Source organism: Schistocerca gregaria, chromosome 1, assembly GCF_023897955.1.
Source record: "Schistocerca gregaria isolate iqSchGreg1 chromosome 1, iqSchGreg1.2, whole genome shotgun sequence".
NCBI classification, from domain to species: Eukaryota; Metazoa; Arthropoda; class Insecta; order Orthoptera; family Acrididae; genus Schistocerca; species Schistocerca gregaria.
The window spans coordinates 1,114,705,782-1,114,725,554 of record NC_064920.1 but is presented as its reverse complement, the minus strand read 5'-3'; positions in this window follow the sequence as shown (position 1 = coordinate 1,114,725,554).

Below are 19,773 nucleotides of genomic sequence, written 5' to 3'. Positions count from 1 at the left end.
TTTGTGGTAAGTTCTATGGGACCAAACTTCTGAAGTCATCAGTCCCTAGACTTACACACTACTTAACCTAACTTATACTAACTTAGGCTAAGGACAACACACACACAATCATGCCCAAGAGAGGACTCGAACCTCCGACGGAGGGAGCCGCGCGAACCGCGGCAAGGAGCCTGAGACCGCACGGCCACCCCGCGCGGCTTCATACAATGGACTGGCTTCCCTGGTCCTACTGAACCGATCATTGCCGCATATTCATGGAACTGATATTCCCAAACAATGCGACTTTTACGGATGATAATGCGCTATGTCACTGGGCCACAATTCCACAATTGTTCGTGATGGTTCTGAAGAATATTCTTAGAGTTCGAGCGAATGATTTGGCCATCCAGGTCACCCGACATGAAACTCATCGAACATTCGTGGGGCATAATCAAGAGGTCAGTTATTGCATACAATTCTACAACGGCAACACTTCCGCAGTTATGGGCGCGTTCGGGGCAGCATGGCTCAATATTTCTGCATGGGACTTCCGACGACTTGTTGAGTCCATGCCATGTCGAGTTGCTGCGCTACACTGGGCAAAAGGTGGCCTCACATGATATTAGCAGGTAACACATGACTTACGTCACCTCATTGTATTATCAGAAAGATTCTTTGAGAATTTTTACTAAAATACCAGTGTCCCTGAAGGAAGAGTACAACATGTACCACGTCGTAAATATATTGGCACGTCTTTGTGAGTCACAGAAAACAGAGTGGCTTTCGGTAATTTAAATTGTGTTTAAGAAGAGAGAACATCACCAGCGGAGTTTAATATCACGACTAGTAATGAGACAGACCATCTCAAGAGAAAACCTCTATCCATGTGAGCTGATACACTGCCCACCTGACTTAAATCTCTTGGCACGATTCCCCTTACGTGTTACCTCATTGTATTCGTTTGTCTGCGACCAACGAGCCTTAGTGCCAACAGTACTGGTTCTCAAGTTTTACTGTGTTGAAATGCCGTGTCTCCGTTAAGTCGTTAGTTATATGTGTTTTCACTGTTTCTTTAATGTCAGAGTCCGAGTACGCGGAGGCATACGAGAGGATATTGGCCACTCCGTAGAGGTAACACAGAATCAAAGCCAGTACAGTAAAGTAGGGCATGAATGGATTGCCAGCGAGTGTACACTGTAATCCGTAATTTCCAGCTGTATTTTGCCGTGCCACGCAGTTTCAGAGACTGTGGCTCGATCTTCTGGCAGATGGCTCTGGATATCGACGGTGACCCTACAGCCGCGCCCATTGGCGTCTGCACTTATCTGTCAAACCAGTGCATAAATTGGCTAACCACAACAGCAGTACGTCAGTAGTGTGACGAACAGATGGAGATGACTAGCAAATGGTTTGTGGAGATATTGCACAGTTTACACATCATCCAATCTTTCCTACGAATATTTACTAGGAGCACGTTACAGAGACTGATTCTAACATGAATCCATAAGTGGCCAGCGTAACATTAACGGTAGACGTGAGAAGACTGGACTTTTTCTGATGGTGATGCCATTGGTGACGGACGTAGACAAGTACAAATTTGGTGTATGCCTCTCGGCTCTGCTCAACACCTATGCAGCTCGCCATTGGTGTCTCCCTCTGGTGACCTGAATCGGTCAACAGTAAGGAAATAAAACATCATTTTCGATCACAACTGATTATTTTCATTGATTTCAGAAGACATTGGCAGATCTGTTCTCGATGTATGTTGATGCTGAATAGAGAGATTATGATACTATGCCAGCCATCGTGACTTTTGTGTACGAGGTGCGACAATAAAGTAATGAGACTGATGTGAAATAAATGTTGCTTACCGTTTTAGTCAAGTTTAGTGTTGTCACTTTCAAAGTAGCTCCCTTCTGATTGTACACATTTTTTCCAGCGCTTCTGCCATTGATGGTAACATTTCTGGAACTCATATTCTGTAATATCCTCCAAGACCCTCGTCACAGCTTTTTGGACATCTTGTGTTGTTTGAAAATAGTGTCCCTTGACCGCCGTTTTGACTCTTGGAAAGAGAAAAAAGTCGCACGGAGCGATATCTGGTGAAGAATGTGGCTGTGGTACTACGGAAAATTTTTTTTAGGTTAAAAATCGCTGCACTGAGAGAGCAGTATGGGATGGCGCATTATCGTGATGCACAATACAATTATCGGCAATGTTGGCACGGACACGAAGAACTCTTTTAAAAAGTCTTTTTAAAATTTCTTTGTAGTAATATTGGTTAACTGTTTGTCCAGGAGGTACCCACTCTTTATGAACAATTCCCTCGGAATCAAAGAGGCGCACAAGCATGCCTTTCACTTTTGACTTTGACATGCCAGCTTTTTTGGTCTGGGTGATCCCTTTGAGCACCATTGTGAACTTTCGCGTTTTGTCTCTGGATCGCAGCGTAAAAACCAACTTTCAGCACCAGTGATAACACGGCTCAACAATTCTGGATTGATTTCCGTTTGCTCTAACAGATCGGCTGCCACAGGTTTCCGTGTTTCTCGCTGTTGTGGTGTCATATTTTTTGGGGACCATTTTTGCAAGAATCTTTCTCATACCAAGATCTTCAGTTATTATAAGACGAACCGTTTCTCGATTGATGTTCAGTTCTTCTGCAATCATTTTCACGGATAATCTTCGATCAGATCGTACGAGTTCGCGCACCCTGGCCAAGTTGACATCCATCCGTGAGGTTGATGGTCGTCCACTTCGGTCTTCATCTTCAACATTCGTTGTGCCTTCACTAAACATTTTATGCCAATGAAAAACTTGAGATCTTGACAGAACCTCCTCTCCAAAAGCCTTTTGAAGCTTACCATAAGCTGTCGTCGCGTTTTCACCCAATTTAAAGCAAAAGAAATTGCATACTGTTGTGCAATATTATGCGCTTCCATTTCTGACAAGAGACACAAACACATGTTAACTTGTTACAGCACAACACCCAACTGAGCAGTTGCATCGATGTGCCACTTGGTCTACAAGCAGCTTATAGACCAAGGTCAAAGATATTGTGCCTACGAAAGCCTGCAGGGTTGCCACATCTTGCAAAGAAAATCAGTCTCATTACTTTATTGTCGTACCTCTATAATACAGCATAACAAGACACTATAGATTTTACACTATTGTTTCTGCTCCACTGTCACAAGGCCAAAAAGACAATGGATACATATTTCATCGGAGCGACACTCAAGATGACTATATGAAACAAGTAGCAAGATCTGTCTCACATACGACACTGCACGCCCTGGAGAGGGACCAAGAGCGCTATAACGCTAAGCACAGGGCAGTGAGAGACTGCCCTGCACACTTGCTATGGAATTTTACGCCTGTGTGCAAAGTGGGACGATCGAAAAAGTCACTAAAGCGCTACTTTGAGCCATATTGTCCTCTTCATCACTTGTCATCCGTCACACATGAAGTCGAGAATGGTGACCCTTCATCAAGAAGATGGAAGAACAGTGTGAAACCCTGTTACAGATCTGAGGCGAGGCTTTTCGTTCAAAGAAACTGAAGACCAGTTCGCGATCGTGAGGCTTGGATAGGAAGAGGGTGTGACAACACGACCGGATTGCAAGTATCTACTTCTGTTGCCATGCGGACGACCACAGACAAGATCCAGAGTGCTGTAGTCGTCTCCAGTGAGAACTTCTGAAACGATTGGTCGCTGTCTCTCCAGGATAAGGAGCAATGTCATGTGTTGCGCTGCTTGCAGGGCGGTGTAGCGGTTAGTGTCGCTGGCTGGTGTGCTGAGTGTCCCCAGTTCAGACCCGACTGCCAATAAATAATTTTTATTCAGTATCATTTCTGGATAATCTCCAAAATTGACCGTTTGTAAATTCAAGAATATTCGTTGTTTGTATAAATTGCAGCAATCTCTGTCCAGGAGTTGTGTTCTGTTCTGACTGTACAGTGGTGATTGTAGCAAATGTGCTTTCAGTGCTAAGTGCTGTACTTCATAGAGCAACATGATTTCTGATTTGGACTTGATTGTGGCTGCTATTAGCGAATTTTTTTATAGTAAACTTGTGTTTTAAGTTGTTTATAATCAACATAGCTGATTCAAAAATGGTTCTGAGCACTATGGGACTTGACTTCTGAGGCGATCAATCCCCTAGTACTTAGAACTACTTAAATCTAAGGACATCACACACATCCATGCCCAAGGCAGGATTCGAACCTGCGACCGTGGCGGTCACGCGGTTCAGACTGTAGCGCCTAGAACCGCTCGGTCACTCCGGCCGGCTATAGCTGGTTCATTGTTTACTGTTTTATGTATTTCTGTCTCCACCAAACGAATGTTAAAAAGTGTTGACATGTGCGCTTCATCTCTTTTAATTCTGCATTACTTTAATATGTAAATTAGGTACAATTTCCATATGCAAATCAAAGAGAGTTTGATATGCAAAGTAATAATATCTCAATTAAATCCAGTCGAAATTGAGGATGTTGTTTAAATACATGTTTATTTCTATTTGAATTATAACGACATTGATTGCGTAGGTGATTTATTTTCTTTTATTCATTTCTTCATTCAGAGTTAAATAGTTAAGCCACTCACCCATAGGCCGAGTCGGCCAATGCCCTGCTGAGCGGGTCAGCAACCCGTCTGACCGTGTGTGGGCACACTACGGCTGCATGCCAAACCCTGCCTATGCTCAGTCGCGTGGCAGTTTTCACCAGGCCGAAACAGAAAGGGAAAGGGTGGAGTGTGAGATGGAGGAGCTGACCCACACAGCTGAGTCGGCAGACAATGCCACTTAAGCGGATCAGCCGAAAGTTTTACTGCTCTGGACATTCACAAAACGCTTCCCTAGTGGAAGTAGGGTTCTTAAACAGCAAGGGTGGCTTTTTGAGCCATTCATAACAGGAACTTTTTAGGGGAGACATAGTTCTTGGAACAAAAGACGCTTGCAGTCTCTGCAAATAAAGGCCAAATACGAGGGTCGGAACCTAAATAGGGGCAACTATTTATTCACAACCGATACAAAAGAGTTACATGTTTGCACCTGTTACTGTCCTTCAAAGTAGTCACCAGCGTTGTGTAGAACCCGTTGCCAGCGGTATGGAACGCCTAGTATACTGTTAGCACAGCCTGTTCTGTTGATGGTGCGAATGGAGCGGTCTACTGCTTGTCGAATCTCTGGAACAGTTCTGAAGCGAATGCCACAAAGTGATTCCTTTCATCTTCAGAATCAAATCAAAGTCACAAGGACTTAAGTACGAGGAGTATAGTGGATCGTACAGTACTTGCCAGTCCCATCGACCGAACAGAGCAGCCACAGCTTTCTCTGCATGCGCCCTCGCATTGTCGTGCGATGGGCGGGTTGCGCAGAGAGTGTCGTCGCTTCTATCGCAAAGCTGGTCGCAGGTGACTCTACAAAAACAGACAGTAATACTGTGCATTGACGGTCTGCCGTGGAGGAACGTAAAGCGTTAGGATAATACCATCAGAGTTGTACTCGAGAATTACCATAACTTTAGACCGCTCCATTCGCACCATCAACAGAACAGGCTCTGCTAACGGTATAGTACGCCTTCCACATCGCTGGCAACTGGTTCTACACAACGCTGGTGACTACTCTGAAGGACAGTAACAGGTGCAAACATGTAACTCTTTTGTATCGGTTGTGAATAAATAGTTACCATTATTTAAGTTCCATCCCTCGTAGTTCAGCGCCTAGTCCATCATTTTTGCTTCTTTTTGTGTTTCCACACCAGAAAACGGCACACCAGAGGTACCAAAAATAAGACACTAGTGTTGACTGGAGCATCGTGAAGTAAATTTTTCAGATGCTTTCGAAATGGGACATCACTATACTTGATTGGGATGGTTGCATTTCCTCTGCTTTTGGAGGGAGTACAGCTATATCAGCTTAATTTTTTCATTGGTGGGACACTAAAGTATCTTTGTGGCTGGCAGTTACTACTTGAATCGCCAAAAAGCTTTTGTAGAACAGACGCACTCTTCTGACGCTTTGGGTTCTGCTTTTATCTGAGACTCTTAGGTTTTAGAGTCCAGTAAACTTCCAGAATGAGAATTTTCACTCTGCAGCGGAGTGTGCGCGGATATGAAACTTCCTGGCAGATTAAGACTGTGTGCCCGACCGAGACTCGAACTCGGGACCTTTGCCTTTCGCGGGCAAGTGCTGTACCATCTGAGCTACCGAAGCACGACTCACGCCCGGTACTCACAGCCTTACTTCTGCCACTATCTCGTCTCCTACCTTCCAAACTTTACAGAAGCTCTCCTGCGAACCTTGCAGAACTAGCACTCCTGAAAGAAAGGATACTGCGGAGACATGGCTTAGCCACAGCCTAGGGGTTGTTTCCAAGATACTGGCAGAAGTAAAGCTGTGAGTACGGGCGTGAGTCGTGCTTCGGTAGCTCAGATGGTAGAGCACTTGCCCGCGAAAGGAAAAGATCCCGAGTTCGAGTCTCGGTCGGGCACACAGTTTTAATCTGCCAGGAATTTTCATTCCAGTAAACTTATTTCGATTTTAGACTTTAGTCAGGCCACTTTTGGCAGAGGTCTCAGACAGCAGACTTCTGGTTCAGACGTCCTCTGAAGACAGCGCAGCACCTGCGCCCAACAGGCGCACTTAGCAAGCCACTGGCACCACCCACATCCAACACACATTTTCTTCATTGATAGTGCGGCACCAGCAGTATAAGTCGCGTTGAATTGAGTAACCTTCCGTGATTCGATGATTAGATGTAACTTGGCCGCTAGAGAGGCACAATTGCACAATAACTTCATTTCTGTTTCGGGCATGATAAGCAATCACTGTAGTCGAGTCACAGGTTTTAGTCATTCAATTTTAATATGTTTGAAATCTGAATTTACTATCACGTACTTCCCCAACGCCGGCCTCTGTGGCCGAGCGGCTCTAGGCGCTTCAGTCCGGAACCGCGATGCTACTACAGTCGCAGGTTCGAATCCTGCCTCGGGCATGGATGTGTGTGATGTCTTTAGGTTAGTTAGGTTTAAGTAGTTCTAAGTGTAGGGGACTGATGACCTCAGATGTTTAAGTCCTATAGTGCTTGGAGCCGTTTGAACCATTTGAACTTCCCCAACGTAAACTTTGACGATCAGAATTCATTCAGAATTTACTTCTTCATCTTATTATTTATGTTCGACGTATCAGGAGTAAGCTTTTACAGAAAATTTGACAATGTTTGAAAATCAATTATTGTTAATAACTCAGGGATCTATTTTATCTTTGAGTTTCCTTTCATAGTTAGTTATCTCTTTGCATAATTAGTGAAAATTTGTGATTCCCTCCACTCATTGAGCCATTGCTAGACCGAAAATTAGCGTTTATTGATTCCGTTTCACAGAGTTTAACTAGCGTGGTTCCTTGGACAGAGATCTCAGTAGGCAAATAGCTTGCATCTTTAATCTCTCTTTAACAGATCAGGTGTTTCGTAATGTATTGTAAATGTTTTGAACGGTATAAATAAGTATGAATAAATGAGGTAGCTGTACTTAAGACCAATTACAATTAATAAAAAACCACTGGAAAAAGAAAGTTATTTAATCTTTGTCGTTTCTTTCCACAAGTCTTGCCTTTGCTGGTCTTCATTTCGTTATATTGTATTCTCTTTAGTAAATTTTGCAATACATGACGTAGATATTATATGCAGTTTAGTATGAAAAATGAAGGTATGATTTCGCTGGATATATTAATGATGTACTGGGAAATCAACACTGAAAACACCAGAACAGTTGTGAAACAAACCTTAAACACACGGAAAAGAAAATTTGAAGGCTAGCGAAAGCAACGAAATGCTGTTTGGAAAACACCCTGCACGTCCATAAGGATGCTAATACAGGCCAATAAGTCTAATAGGAATGTTGTCACAAAATAATCACCTTCTTTAGTTCGTAGAGTTGAGCTGTTACAAAAATTGCTTCGCCCATATGCTGCAGTTCAGATCAACACTGAACACTGGCAATAAATACGAGGATCGAGAAGGAAATAAAAACTAGATTATTCTCATGTTTCTTCGTCTCTTAGTTGCTTACGCACACAACAGCAAACATATCACAGGATTAGAGTATTTAAATAACGTTGGAAGATGTACCTGCGTTCCCGTATGAGTGAAAAAGCACCTACCAATGTAATCCGATTTTCTTTACCCTCTGAGCATGTTTTTAATTAGCCACATGTCACACCTCTTGTACTAATGCTATTACACTTCAAATTTCCTTTCTTTCCACTCCATAGTGACGAGAGTATGATTGGATATATGGCGCACTAAATACCGTTATCAGTTGTCTGACAGAAAATTCACGACTGTTGGATTGGTAATACAGAAGACCGTCGATTATCCGAAGTAATTGGGGAAATGGGTGTTCGGAAAACTGGTTTGTTCGGATAATCGAACTGTACATGTTTATTTGCCAAAAAGAAGTACCGTACAGTAAATTTATTCATAAAAAACAGGCATCCCTTTTAGTATTACAGAGTAACATAACAAAGGCAACTTCAGTAGGAATATATAGTATGTGGCACAGTTTATTAAACAAAAATATATACATATTACATACGCATTTTGCATGAACAATACACACAGTATACACAATTAACGTTTTAAAAAATCCTTTATTTTGGTCTGTCTAAGCAAGCCTACACGCTTACGAGCAACTAAGTACTTTTCTCGTTACAGATATCTGAAACTGGTCACTTTCATCTTGGGCTTCAAGCCATCGCAAGGCAGTATCTAAAGAAGTGAACGCCTCAGAAGCTGTTGGTAGACTTTCATCTTCACTTTCTGGAGCACTGATTGATGAGATGCTGGCGGCGTCATCTTTATCAGTGACGATGTTTATAATCTCGCTGTCCTACATGATTTGGTGTCCTGGATCTGCAACATCGATATTCATCCATTCATGAACGTCTTCTTCATCACATTCGTGGCAACTATTTGTTTTAGCATACCGAGAATTTCGGACATATCATTCTGTTCGTTATTTTCAATCATACCTTGTGAATTTTCTTCTGTGTCCAAAATTTCATTTCAGGCTTTCTTCAAATTCTCTTCCTTTACACTATTCCATTCTGCCGCTGATCATGTAGGACGCGTCTTTCAAGTCAAAATTCTTATGATTTCTTAAGAGACTTTCTTCTCCATCCTCCTCTCTTTCTAACAATAACTTACGCAATAATTCTTTCCTGTAATATCGTTTGAAAGTCTTAATAACGCCTTGATCCATGGGCTGTAATAAGGAGGTTACGTTAGGTGGAAGAAATATTACCTTTATGAACTCGTCTTTTTCGTTTAAAATATCATACGACGGATGAGTTGGTGCATTGTCAAGGAGAAGTAGTGTTTTCTCCCTCTTTTCATTCTTTAGCTGATGAGCTTTTAGAGGGTACGAAAACGTCCAGAAACCACTTCATAAAAATCGTACTATCCATCCAGGCACTCTTTTGTGAGGTGTACACAACAGGCAAGGCTGACATATTAACGTGCTTGAAACAAGGCTGTTTTTTACTTTTACCAATGACGAACATAGGCAGTTGGTGACTTCCAGTAGCATTACAAGCCAAAGCTGTAACACGGTCCTTGCTTGTTTTAGGACCAGGTGCTGCTAATTCGTGACATGAAACAAGAGTTGTTCTCGGTAAAGCTTTCCAGTTAAGTCCAGTTTCGTCAGCAGTGTAAACGTTTTTGACAGCATAATCTTCTTCCCTTAATTCGTCCCTTAGTTTGACTTTGAAAGAATCAGCCGACAGTTTTTCTCCCTGTAGTGTAAGCTCACGAATGCCATGTCTTGACTCGAAGCGTTTTAACCAGCCTGTGCTCGCTTTAAAGTTCGAAGGCCCTCCATGTTTTTCGTTAAACTGCATTGCCTTCTCTCACAGAATGGGACCTGAGATAGGTTCTCCTTCCGATCTCTATTGTGTAAACCACTTGTAAACAGCATCATCTAGATCTGTGTCAGTGGCGAGCTTCATAGTTTTACGGCTTGTTGATCCATCAGTAGAATCAAGCATAGCTATAAAATTTGCTATGCTCGTCTTTTGTATTTTTATATCCGTAATTGTCGACTTCCGCACCTTGTACTCATTGGATCTTCACTATGCAGGGTTAAATCTGACTTTGGCACAGAAGGGGGTAAATTATCCTGCCACAAAAGTCTTTGGTCACCTACCAAACAGCATCAAAAGCCTGACAGATAGTCAACCAACATTTAAAAATAAATTAAAAGAATTTCTAGATGACAACTCCTTCTACTCATTAGCTGAATTTTTAGATATAAATTAAGGGAGGGAAAAAAACTAACTTAAGCATTAGTGTCATGCAATATTTTGTGTAATGTAATATCTTGTACAGACATCTTTCATTAACCTGACACGTTCCACATCATTACGAAGTGTCGTATTCATGATCTATAGAACAAGTATTAATCTAATCTAATCTAATCTCTAATCTGGATAAAGTGGTTGCAGATTCACTTTCTTCTAACCTTTTAATAATCTCGTACTTGTCCCTCATAGAAAGGACAACACGTTTACGTTGAAGCATTTTGCATCGCCAAGTTCACTTCTTCACGCAGCAGCACACAAGTGGTCGTAACAGAGAACAGAAAGTGACTGTTTGCACCGTGAGAAGCTCTTCTTGGCGGCGCGCAATCCTTCAAACTGCGCGCAGCGGCACGCCTCAACTCTAAGCTGGCGCAGCTGTTGCTGTGAACAGCTTTGATACTGCCGGTGCCGAGCCGACAGAAGTGTGCTGATTGTTGAAACACAGCGACTGGCTGCTTGGCCGGTCAGCAGCGCCCTGTGAAGGCCCCATTAGAAGCAATGTTCCGCCAGCGGTGGCCCAGTGCAGAAACTACTGTCGGAAACTTGGTTTGGGAGTAAGGGGGGATGATGGACGGTAGGGTGGGAGAGTAACAGGTGCGAGCGAGTACACAGTTCGGTTAAGCTGTCGTTCGGTTGACCGACGTTCGGATAATCGGCGCTCTACTGTACCTCGAAATGGCTTGTAACAACGCTCAAGTTTCGAGCAACACAGCCGTCGGCAGAAACAGGTCTGATTCCAACTGCTGGTGACAAAGCCCGGATGAATCACGAATAACACGCACGAGTGTGTGGGCCATACGCAACAGTCCAGGAATGCGATACTGCTTGTTGTGAACGCCTAAATACGCCACATGTGAAAGACGCGATGGAGCCGCAGGAAGAGCTCGTACCTACCCCATTACTAATCGGTTAAAGCGGTAATGAGACTGTGATCGCGTACGCCTATTTAGGCGGTTAGTGGAGGGAAGTGTACAACAAGATATTCTAATGAAAAACCTATTCCTCTCCTGCACTTTTAACCTTTTTCCATTTAGTTTTATACTCGAAACAGTGCCATCACGCACATATATTCCGAAACGAAAAGGGGTACCACATGACTCAAAGAGTGCACAACGCATCTAATTGATTAACTTCTCATGGTTGGGATTCACAGTCATACAATATTTCTTAAAGGACACCACGGTCGCCGTTGACTATATGAAATATTTATTATTACGATTGATATTTCGGCCTTAGGGTCATTTTTAAGTAACACTGCAAAAGTTACCTAAACACAAAAATGAAGCACAGGATGTATATACATAATTAAACAAACATTTAATTAAGATAGTAGCGTAATTATAAAAGCTGGTGAGAAATGTACATAACTTACATTCTGTCAGACTATAAGACTATCTGACATGAGTACCTTTTGACTGCGAGATTCCCACACAGTAAACTGGATTTTACGTTCGTAAAATGTATACGTACACAAAGTATTATAGTATAGCATAGATCTGTCTTCATCTCATTTACGAGCGCTTAAGTCAATGTGAGAGCCTTTTAACAGGTAACACATGTATTATCCTCCATTTTGTTATAAATAAATATTTCCATCCTGTCTTGCTGCGCCTTAAAATTATCGCACTACATAGAAAACTGTATGATGTCGACAGATTGGAAAGACTTTACGATGTAAAGCGTATAAGTTGTATGCTTGGTGTGCACTATCTTTGGTACGTGCACAGGCAGTATCTTTAGTAAATGTATTTTCGCGTGAACAGACTTAGCTCCACATGTCGTCTATCTTTGGTACGTGCACAGGCAGTATCTTTAGTAAACGTATTTTCGCGTGAACAGACTTAGCTCCACATGTCGTCAGTGCACCTGAGCTTTTATTTGTGATAGATTATTAGAACGATGGTAACATTGACAATACAGCTATATTTAAGAACATTTTACGATGTAATAAGTGTCATACTTGTGGGACTCTCGCAGTCAAAAGGCTGCATTTTGACGACATGTACTCTTGTCAGTCTTATAGTCTGACGGAATGTAAGTTGTTGTGGTTGGCACGAGAGCCAACACCGTATTGCTGAAGCAGGCCGAAATGCACGCGTTTTAGCTCACGCAGGCTGGCGTCGGGTCTGGAACATAACAAGTGAATTAGAATTGAGAAAAACGGGCGTAGCTGGTGGAATACTTAACTTTAATCCATTAATGACGAACGTCGCCCTAGACGGTACATGATTTACAATATCAATAGAATCTGATCATGGCGCCTTGCTAGGCCGTAGCAAATAACGTAGCTGAAGGCTATGCTACTATCGTCTCGGCAAATGAGAGCGTAGAAGTCAGTGAACCATCGCTAGCAGAGAGCTGGGCGAGAGCTAGGAAGTCTCTTTAGACCTGCCGTGTGGCGGCGCTCGGTCTGCAATCACTGATAGTGGCGACACGCGGGTCCGACGTATACTACCGGACCGCGGCCGATTTAAAGGCTGCCACCTAGCAAGTGTGGTGTCTGGCGGTGACACCATATTCCTCCCCCGCAAATCGGCGTACGGTTGTGGCATAAGGCTTCCGCCCGCCTTGGGGAGGACCGCATGTTGTATGCGACGAGGTGGGGAGCCTAACAACAGGCGAGGCTGTGCCACCCGCACCCTGCTATTCGGACCGCGGGGAGCTAGGAAACGCCTGAAAACCTGCTCCAGGGTGCACGCCAACATGCGGTGTATGCGCCCGTAGAGAGACAGGAGGGGCCGAAAGGTCGACCTCCATCGGGCCGGGGCACCCGACGGGCGAAGACGACATATGGTCCGGAAGCGGACAAGAGTTCCATGTCGGAGGACAACTGGTCACGGGAAGCGATCGGCGGCGCGTTACCCAGGGAGGCGCCAGGCGGTTGCCGCGACGCGTCCACTGCGGGCGTCGCCGGCGGGAGAACAGGCGGCGGCGGCGGTGGCGGCGGCGCGTCGCCATGGGGCAAATTGGAAGGCAGCGTCGGTAACAGCTGGGGCTGAGGCGAGCCAGTAGATGGGTCCCCGGGGCGCTGACCGGACGGCACTGTCGCTGAAAGCAGACGGCGAGCGGCAGATCCCGTGCGACGACAGAGGCGCAGCTGACTAAGATGCCGACGCACCTCACCAGAGGCCCCCAAAACCGAGGCAGCGAAGAATGCGCCCTTCGAGACAACGCCGTGAACCTCGATAGTGGCGACAGTAGACAATGTCGCCTGGAGCAAAAGCAGGTGTCTGCCGCGGCACAGGAACCTGATGCGGCGGATGTAGCAAAGACATCAAGGTTCGATGATGACAACCGTGGAGCAACTCTGACGACGAGCTACCATCTCGGGGCTGAGAGCGATACGAGGACAAAAAGAGCAATAACGCGTCCTCCCGAGAATGCGACTCTTTCAACTTCAACATCTGTGACTTGAAAGTCCTGACCAATCGTTCAGCGGCACTGTTTGACTGTGGCGAAAACGGCGCGGACGTCAGATGTTGACTACCATTGGCCTTGCAGAATGACTGAAATTCTGCGGACATGAATTGTGGGCCATTGTCGGAAACAATAGTCTTTGGAAGACCTTCAATGCAAAAGATAGCGGATAACGCTTGGATCGTGGCAGATGACGTGGAAGACATCTGGACAACAAAAGGAAAATTACTGAATGAATCTACCACAACCAACCATCGAGCATTCCAGAATGGACCAGCAAAATCGATGTGTAAGTGTTGCCAAGGGAAGTGGCTTTTGGCCATGCAAAGAATTTCCGCGGTGGTGCTGATTGTTGTTCGGCACACACCATGCAAGGAGAGCACATATTCGTAATCGCGGCATCGATTCCGAACCAAGTACAGTGCTGACGAGCAAGTTGTTTCGTTCTCACTATACCACAATGTCCTTGGTGGAGAAGCTGTAAGACAGAGGACTGTAACGAACGTGGTACCACGACCCTGGACTGATCATTATCAGAACGCAACAGCAAAACACCACGTCGTACGAAAAGTCTCTACTCGTGAGCAAAAAATCGGCGAACCAACGAGTCCCCGATCCGTAACTTTGACAAGGGCCATTGCGTAGCAACAAAACGCAGAACGGGAGCAAGGGCAGGGTCGGCAGCTGTGGCTGTAGCTACACGACGAAAATCATTCGGAAACGATTCGACCACGTCATCGATTTCCGCATCAATGAACATGCAAGCAAGTTCGGAGGAATCGAATGCCCTATACTCAGCAACAGGCAAGCGGGACAACGCATCAGCGTTTCCGTGTTTAGCAGTGGACCGATACAAGATATCGAGAGGAAAATAGACCAGCGAATGAATTTCTGCGCTGTACGTGGAGGTACAGGCTGAGTCGGATGAAAAAGCGATGTCAAAGGTTTGTGGTCTGTGATTATGGTAAAGTGAAGACCATACAAGAAATCATGAAACTTTGTAACACCAAATACGAGAGCCAATGCTTCTTCCCGATCTGTGAATTATTTCTTTGAGCAGATGAGAGCAATTTGGACGCAAAGGCAATAGGGCGATCGTGCAATCCATCTTTGTGCGCAAGCACAGCACCGATCCCGAAATCCGATGCATCCACCATCAACAAGAGGAGCTTCTGGGGCTCGAATGGCGTAAGGCAAGTATTGGAAAGCAACGCCGATTTCAACTGGCGAAAGGAACGTTCGCATTCCGTCGTCCAGACGAACGGAACACCTTTACGGCGTAAGCGATGAAGCGGAGCTGAAATGGAAGAGGCATGCGGCAGATAGCGATTGTAATAATTTATTTTTCCCAGCACACTCTGTAGCTGCTTCAAATTCTGCGGCGACGGCTAGTCTTGTATGGCACGAAGGTGCGTGGGACTGGGATGTATGCCTTGGGCATTGAGTACATGTCCCAATTATGGCAAGTCCCGAGCAAAAAACACACATTTGTCCTTCCGCAAGCGAAGACCGTTTTGTCGCAAGACCTGAAATAATGTTCTGAGATAGGCCAAATGTTCTTCTTCCGTCTTTCCAGAGATCACAATATCGTCCAGATAATTTGCTGCAGTTGGGACCGACGCACAAACAGTTTGTAGATATTGCTGAAACAATGCAGGGGCGGATGCACACCCGAATGGCAGTCGTTTGAATTGATACAATCCAAGATATGTGTTAACTACCAAAACGCGCTGGGAGTCTTCAAATGGCTCTGAGCACTATGGGACTCAACTGCTGTGGTCATCAGTCCCCTAGAACTTAGAACTACTTAAACCTAACTAATCTAAGGACATCACACACATCCATGCCCGAGGCAGGATTCGAACCTGCGACCGTAGCAGTCGCACGGTTCCGAACTGCGCGCCTAGAACCGCAAGACCACCGCGGCCGGCTGGGAGTCTTCGTCCACCGGTATTTGCAAGTACGCATCTGCTAGGTCCAACTTCGAAAAATATTTACCCGGGCACAGTTTGTCAAAAAGATCTTCAGGGCGGGGTAAAGGAAAAGTTGCAATCACTAGTTGTGGATTCACTGTTGCCTTGAAGTCCACACAAAGTCTCAACTTTCCGGAAGGTTTTGGTAAAATTACTAAGGGTGGTGCCCAGAGAGAAGCCTGCACACGTTCAATCACACCTTGTGATTCCAAATCGTGTAATGTTTTTGCGACCTCATCACGCAATGCGTGGGGAACATTGCGCGCTCTGAAAAATTTCGGTTGCGCTTTTACTTTCAGTTCCAAATGTGCCTGATAGTTTTTAGCGCAACCGAGGCCCGGTGCAAAAAAGTCTGCAAATTCTTCGCATAGACGAGAAACACTGTCTGAAGGCACAGTCTGGTTCACTGATAGGACCTGATTTACTATAGGCAAGTTAAACAACTGAAATAAATCCAAACCAAACAAGTTCACGGCAGAAGAAGAACGAAGGACGTAAAATGACACAAGTTTTGTTTGTCCTTTGTATGTTGCAAGAAGACTGCACTGTCCTAACACAGGGATATCGTTACCGGAATAGCTAGTTAACTTAACATTTGCGGCACGCAACGGAGGGAGGTGTGCCCAGCAGTTTATTAGTATCTTGATTGATCAGTGAAACTGCAGCTCCGGTATTGAGCTGGAATGGTATCACTTTGCCGTTAATGTCCAAGTCTACAAAAAGTTTGTCCTGCTGACGATAAGAGCGACTGTCTCGTGCAACGTGAACTGACACTGGTACAGAATCACTTGCGACTTGACGGGAGTTCCGGCGATATCGACGCACACTATTTTTGGGACGAACACAGTCACCGTTAGAGAGTGTGGCACTGGGCGGAGTGGAATGAACTACATGAATTTCCATGGGCGAAGTTTCGCGAGCCTAAGTATCCTTGGTTCGATTCCGATTCCGGCGCGAAGCAAAGGGCCTGGAACGATTTTGAGCTTCCGATCTGAGCTTTTTCTGGCAAACACTCTGAACATGTCCTTTTTTTTATTACAATAAAAGCAAATAGCTTGGCGTGACGGGCAATTCTCACGCGAATGTTTAGTAGCACACCGCGGGCATGATTTGATCACTGCAGTTGCATGCCGGCGCGGGACACGTGGCTGAGAGCCTGGCGGCAGCGGCGCGGCCGGGCGCGAGGGCTGTCTTCCATACAGCGCGCCCGGCGGGCCGGTTTACCTGACACACTGCTGGCGAAGTTTCAAATGATTGCTGAGCAAAGTCAAGTGTGTCCTGCCGATCCAATATGTCCATCACGTGTTGAAGGGAGGGATTTACTAGTTTCAAAATGTGTTCCCTTATACGAACATCAGAAACGTTCTGTGCAATTGCATCACGTACCATAGTATCTGAATAAGGGAGTCCACATTGACACTCAAAAACAAAATCTCTAGTAAGGCCTTGCAAGGTTGCAACCCACTCCCGATTAGTCTGACCTGCCGTACGTTTTGTACGAAAGAAGGTATACCTTTTCGCAACTACATTGACTGATTCTTTGAAATATGCATCTAATGTAGACAAAATTTCTTCGCAGGACAGAGTTGCTACGTCACGCGGGGAAATAATTTGACTATCACACGGTACGTGGTCACCCCGACGGAAGATAACAAAAAAGGCTGCCGCTCGTTACCTTGAATTCTGTAGGCGGCTAGATTGAATCCAAATTGGCGTGACCACTCCGTCTACCTTTCAAGTGCAGAATCAAAAGGTCGAAAAGTTGGTGCAACAGCGTGTTGTGGTTGCGTTAGCGGTGAAGCGGCTGCTGTCGCATCGTTTTGCATCGCACGTTGACCCTGGACGAGCTGTCAAGGGCATCCAGTAATGCCTGCGTCTGCTGATTCTGTAAGCGATAAAATTCGGACAGTATATCTGGAGATTGTGGCGAAGCCATTACACAAGTAAATCAAGGCAATATCGATAAGAGCACTTTTACTCTCGTCGCCAATGTTGTGGTTGGCAGGAGAGCCAACCGTGTACCTAAAGGAGGCCGAAATGCACGCGATTTAGCTCACGCAGGCTGGCGTCAGGTCTGCAACATGACAAGGGAATTAGAATTGAGAAAAACGGGCGTAGCTGGTGGAATACTTAACTTTAATCCATTAATGACGAACGTCGCTCTTGACGGTACATGATTTACAATATCAATAGAAAACTGATCATGGCGCCTTGCTAGGTCGTAGCAAATAACGTAGCTGAAGGCTATGCTAACTATGGTCTCGGCAAATGACAGCGTAAAAGTCAGTGAATCATCGCTAGCAAAGTCGGCTGTACAACTGGGGCGAGAGCTAGGAAGTCTCTCTAGACCTGCGTGTGGCGGCGCTCGGTCTGCAATCACTGATAGTGGCGACACGCGGGTCCGACGTATACTACACTACCGGACCGCGGCCGATTTAAAGGCTACCACCTAGCAAGTGTGGTGTCTGGCTGTGACACCACATAAGTAATGTACATTTCTCATCATTTTTTATAATTACGCTACTATCTTAATGAGATGTTTGTTAAATTATGTATATACACCCTGTGCTTCATTTTTGTGTCTAGGTAACTTTTGCAGTGCTACTCGGAAATGGCTCTAAGGCAGAAATTGCTGTCGTAATAATAAATATATATATATATAATATGATATCTTTTAAGAAATATCTAATTGAAATAATACAGAAATTAATTCATAAGGTCGCCAGTCTAACTGAACACTCTCTGCCCAATATCTATCAAGTAATGAGGACAGCAATGAACACGTTACGAAATAATAATGGACAAAGAAAGCAATTGTCTTACATCGTTATTACTTAGATATGTTAATTTGGAAAAGGGATGCTTCAACTCGTTACTGTCAAGTAAGTGATCGCCGGTCCGTGTGGCCGTGCGGTTCTAGGCGCTTCAGTTTGGAACCGCGTGACCGCTAAGGTCGCAGGTTCGAATCCTGCCTCGGGCATGGATGTGTGTGATGTCCATAACTTACTTAGGTTTACGTAGTTCTACGTTCTAGGGGACTGATGACCTCAGAAGTTAAGTCCCATAGTTCTCAGAGCCATTTCAAGTAAGTGATCGATTGGAGGTAGCTCTTCTGTTATAACAGTAGGTCACGTAACCTCAGACTAACGTTTACTTAATTGTATGAGATTCCTGGACATGACAAGCTAAGTACTTCGAAAAGACTGTAATTAGTATCAAAATTTACGGGATCAAATAAGCAGCTGTCGGCTTTCGACAGACTGACAACGCCGAAATACCAATCAAACCAGTACACAATAGCATTATTACAATAGATACAAATATGTAATATGTGAATTTAATCTATTCTCTTCTTTGATTCGACATTGCCAGAATTTCTTTAATTTATTTTGTCTTCACTCAGCAACAATGACATTGCCTCTGAATATTATTGAACAACACTATTAACTTATTGGGTCTTCATTATTAATTACTTTCAATTACCTTTAGAAAACAAACAAAACTGGCACTGACAATCTTTTGTTACTTTTCTTTTAGTTGTTTGTACAACGACACACGGGTATTCAATGCCTGGAGAAGAATGGAACCTTTAGTAGGTAATAATAACTGAGGATAATGACAAGATCAGGTATGTACAGTTTTTAATTGCAGCACTTATTATTGAAATAAAGCTCACTGAGAATGTCACTGGAGAACGCCTCACAAAAATTCTAACGTGAGCGAAAATAAAACAATCTTACATCTCGTTGGAGATGTTAAGCCGTCGTCTTCATGTCGTCTACAATGCTCCCATTGCTCCTCATAATATTGGGGACACACCTCGATTCTCAGTGCCCAGTTATGGGGCAAGATCTTGATGCTGTTGGAGCCTCTTACATCTGCCTACATTCGTCATGCTCTTGGTGCCTCGCCAGAAACAACTGCGCCTTACATAGGTGCGGCAGTGCACGTCAGTTGCGTGTGTTCACTCTTACGTCTCACAACCAAGTAAGTATGCTGCATGCTCTGCTCTGACGCCACACTCGCATCCAAATAAAGCGTTC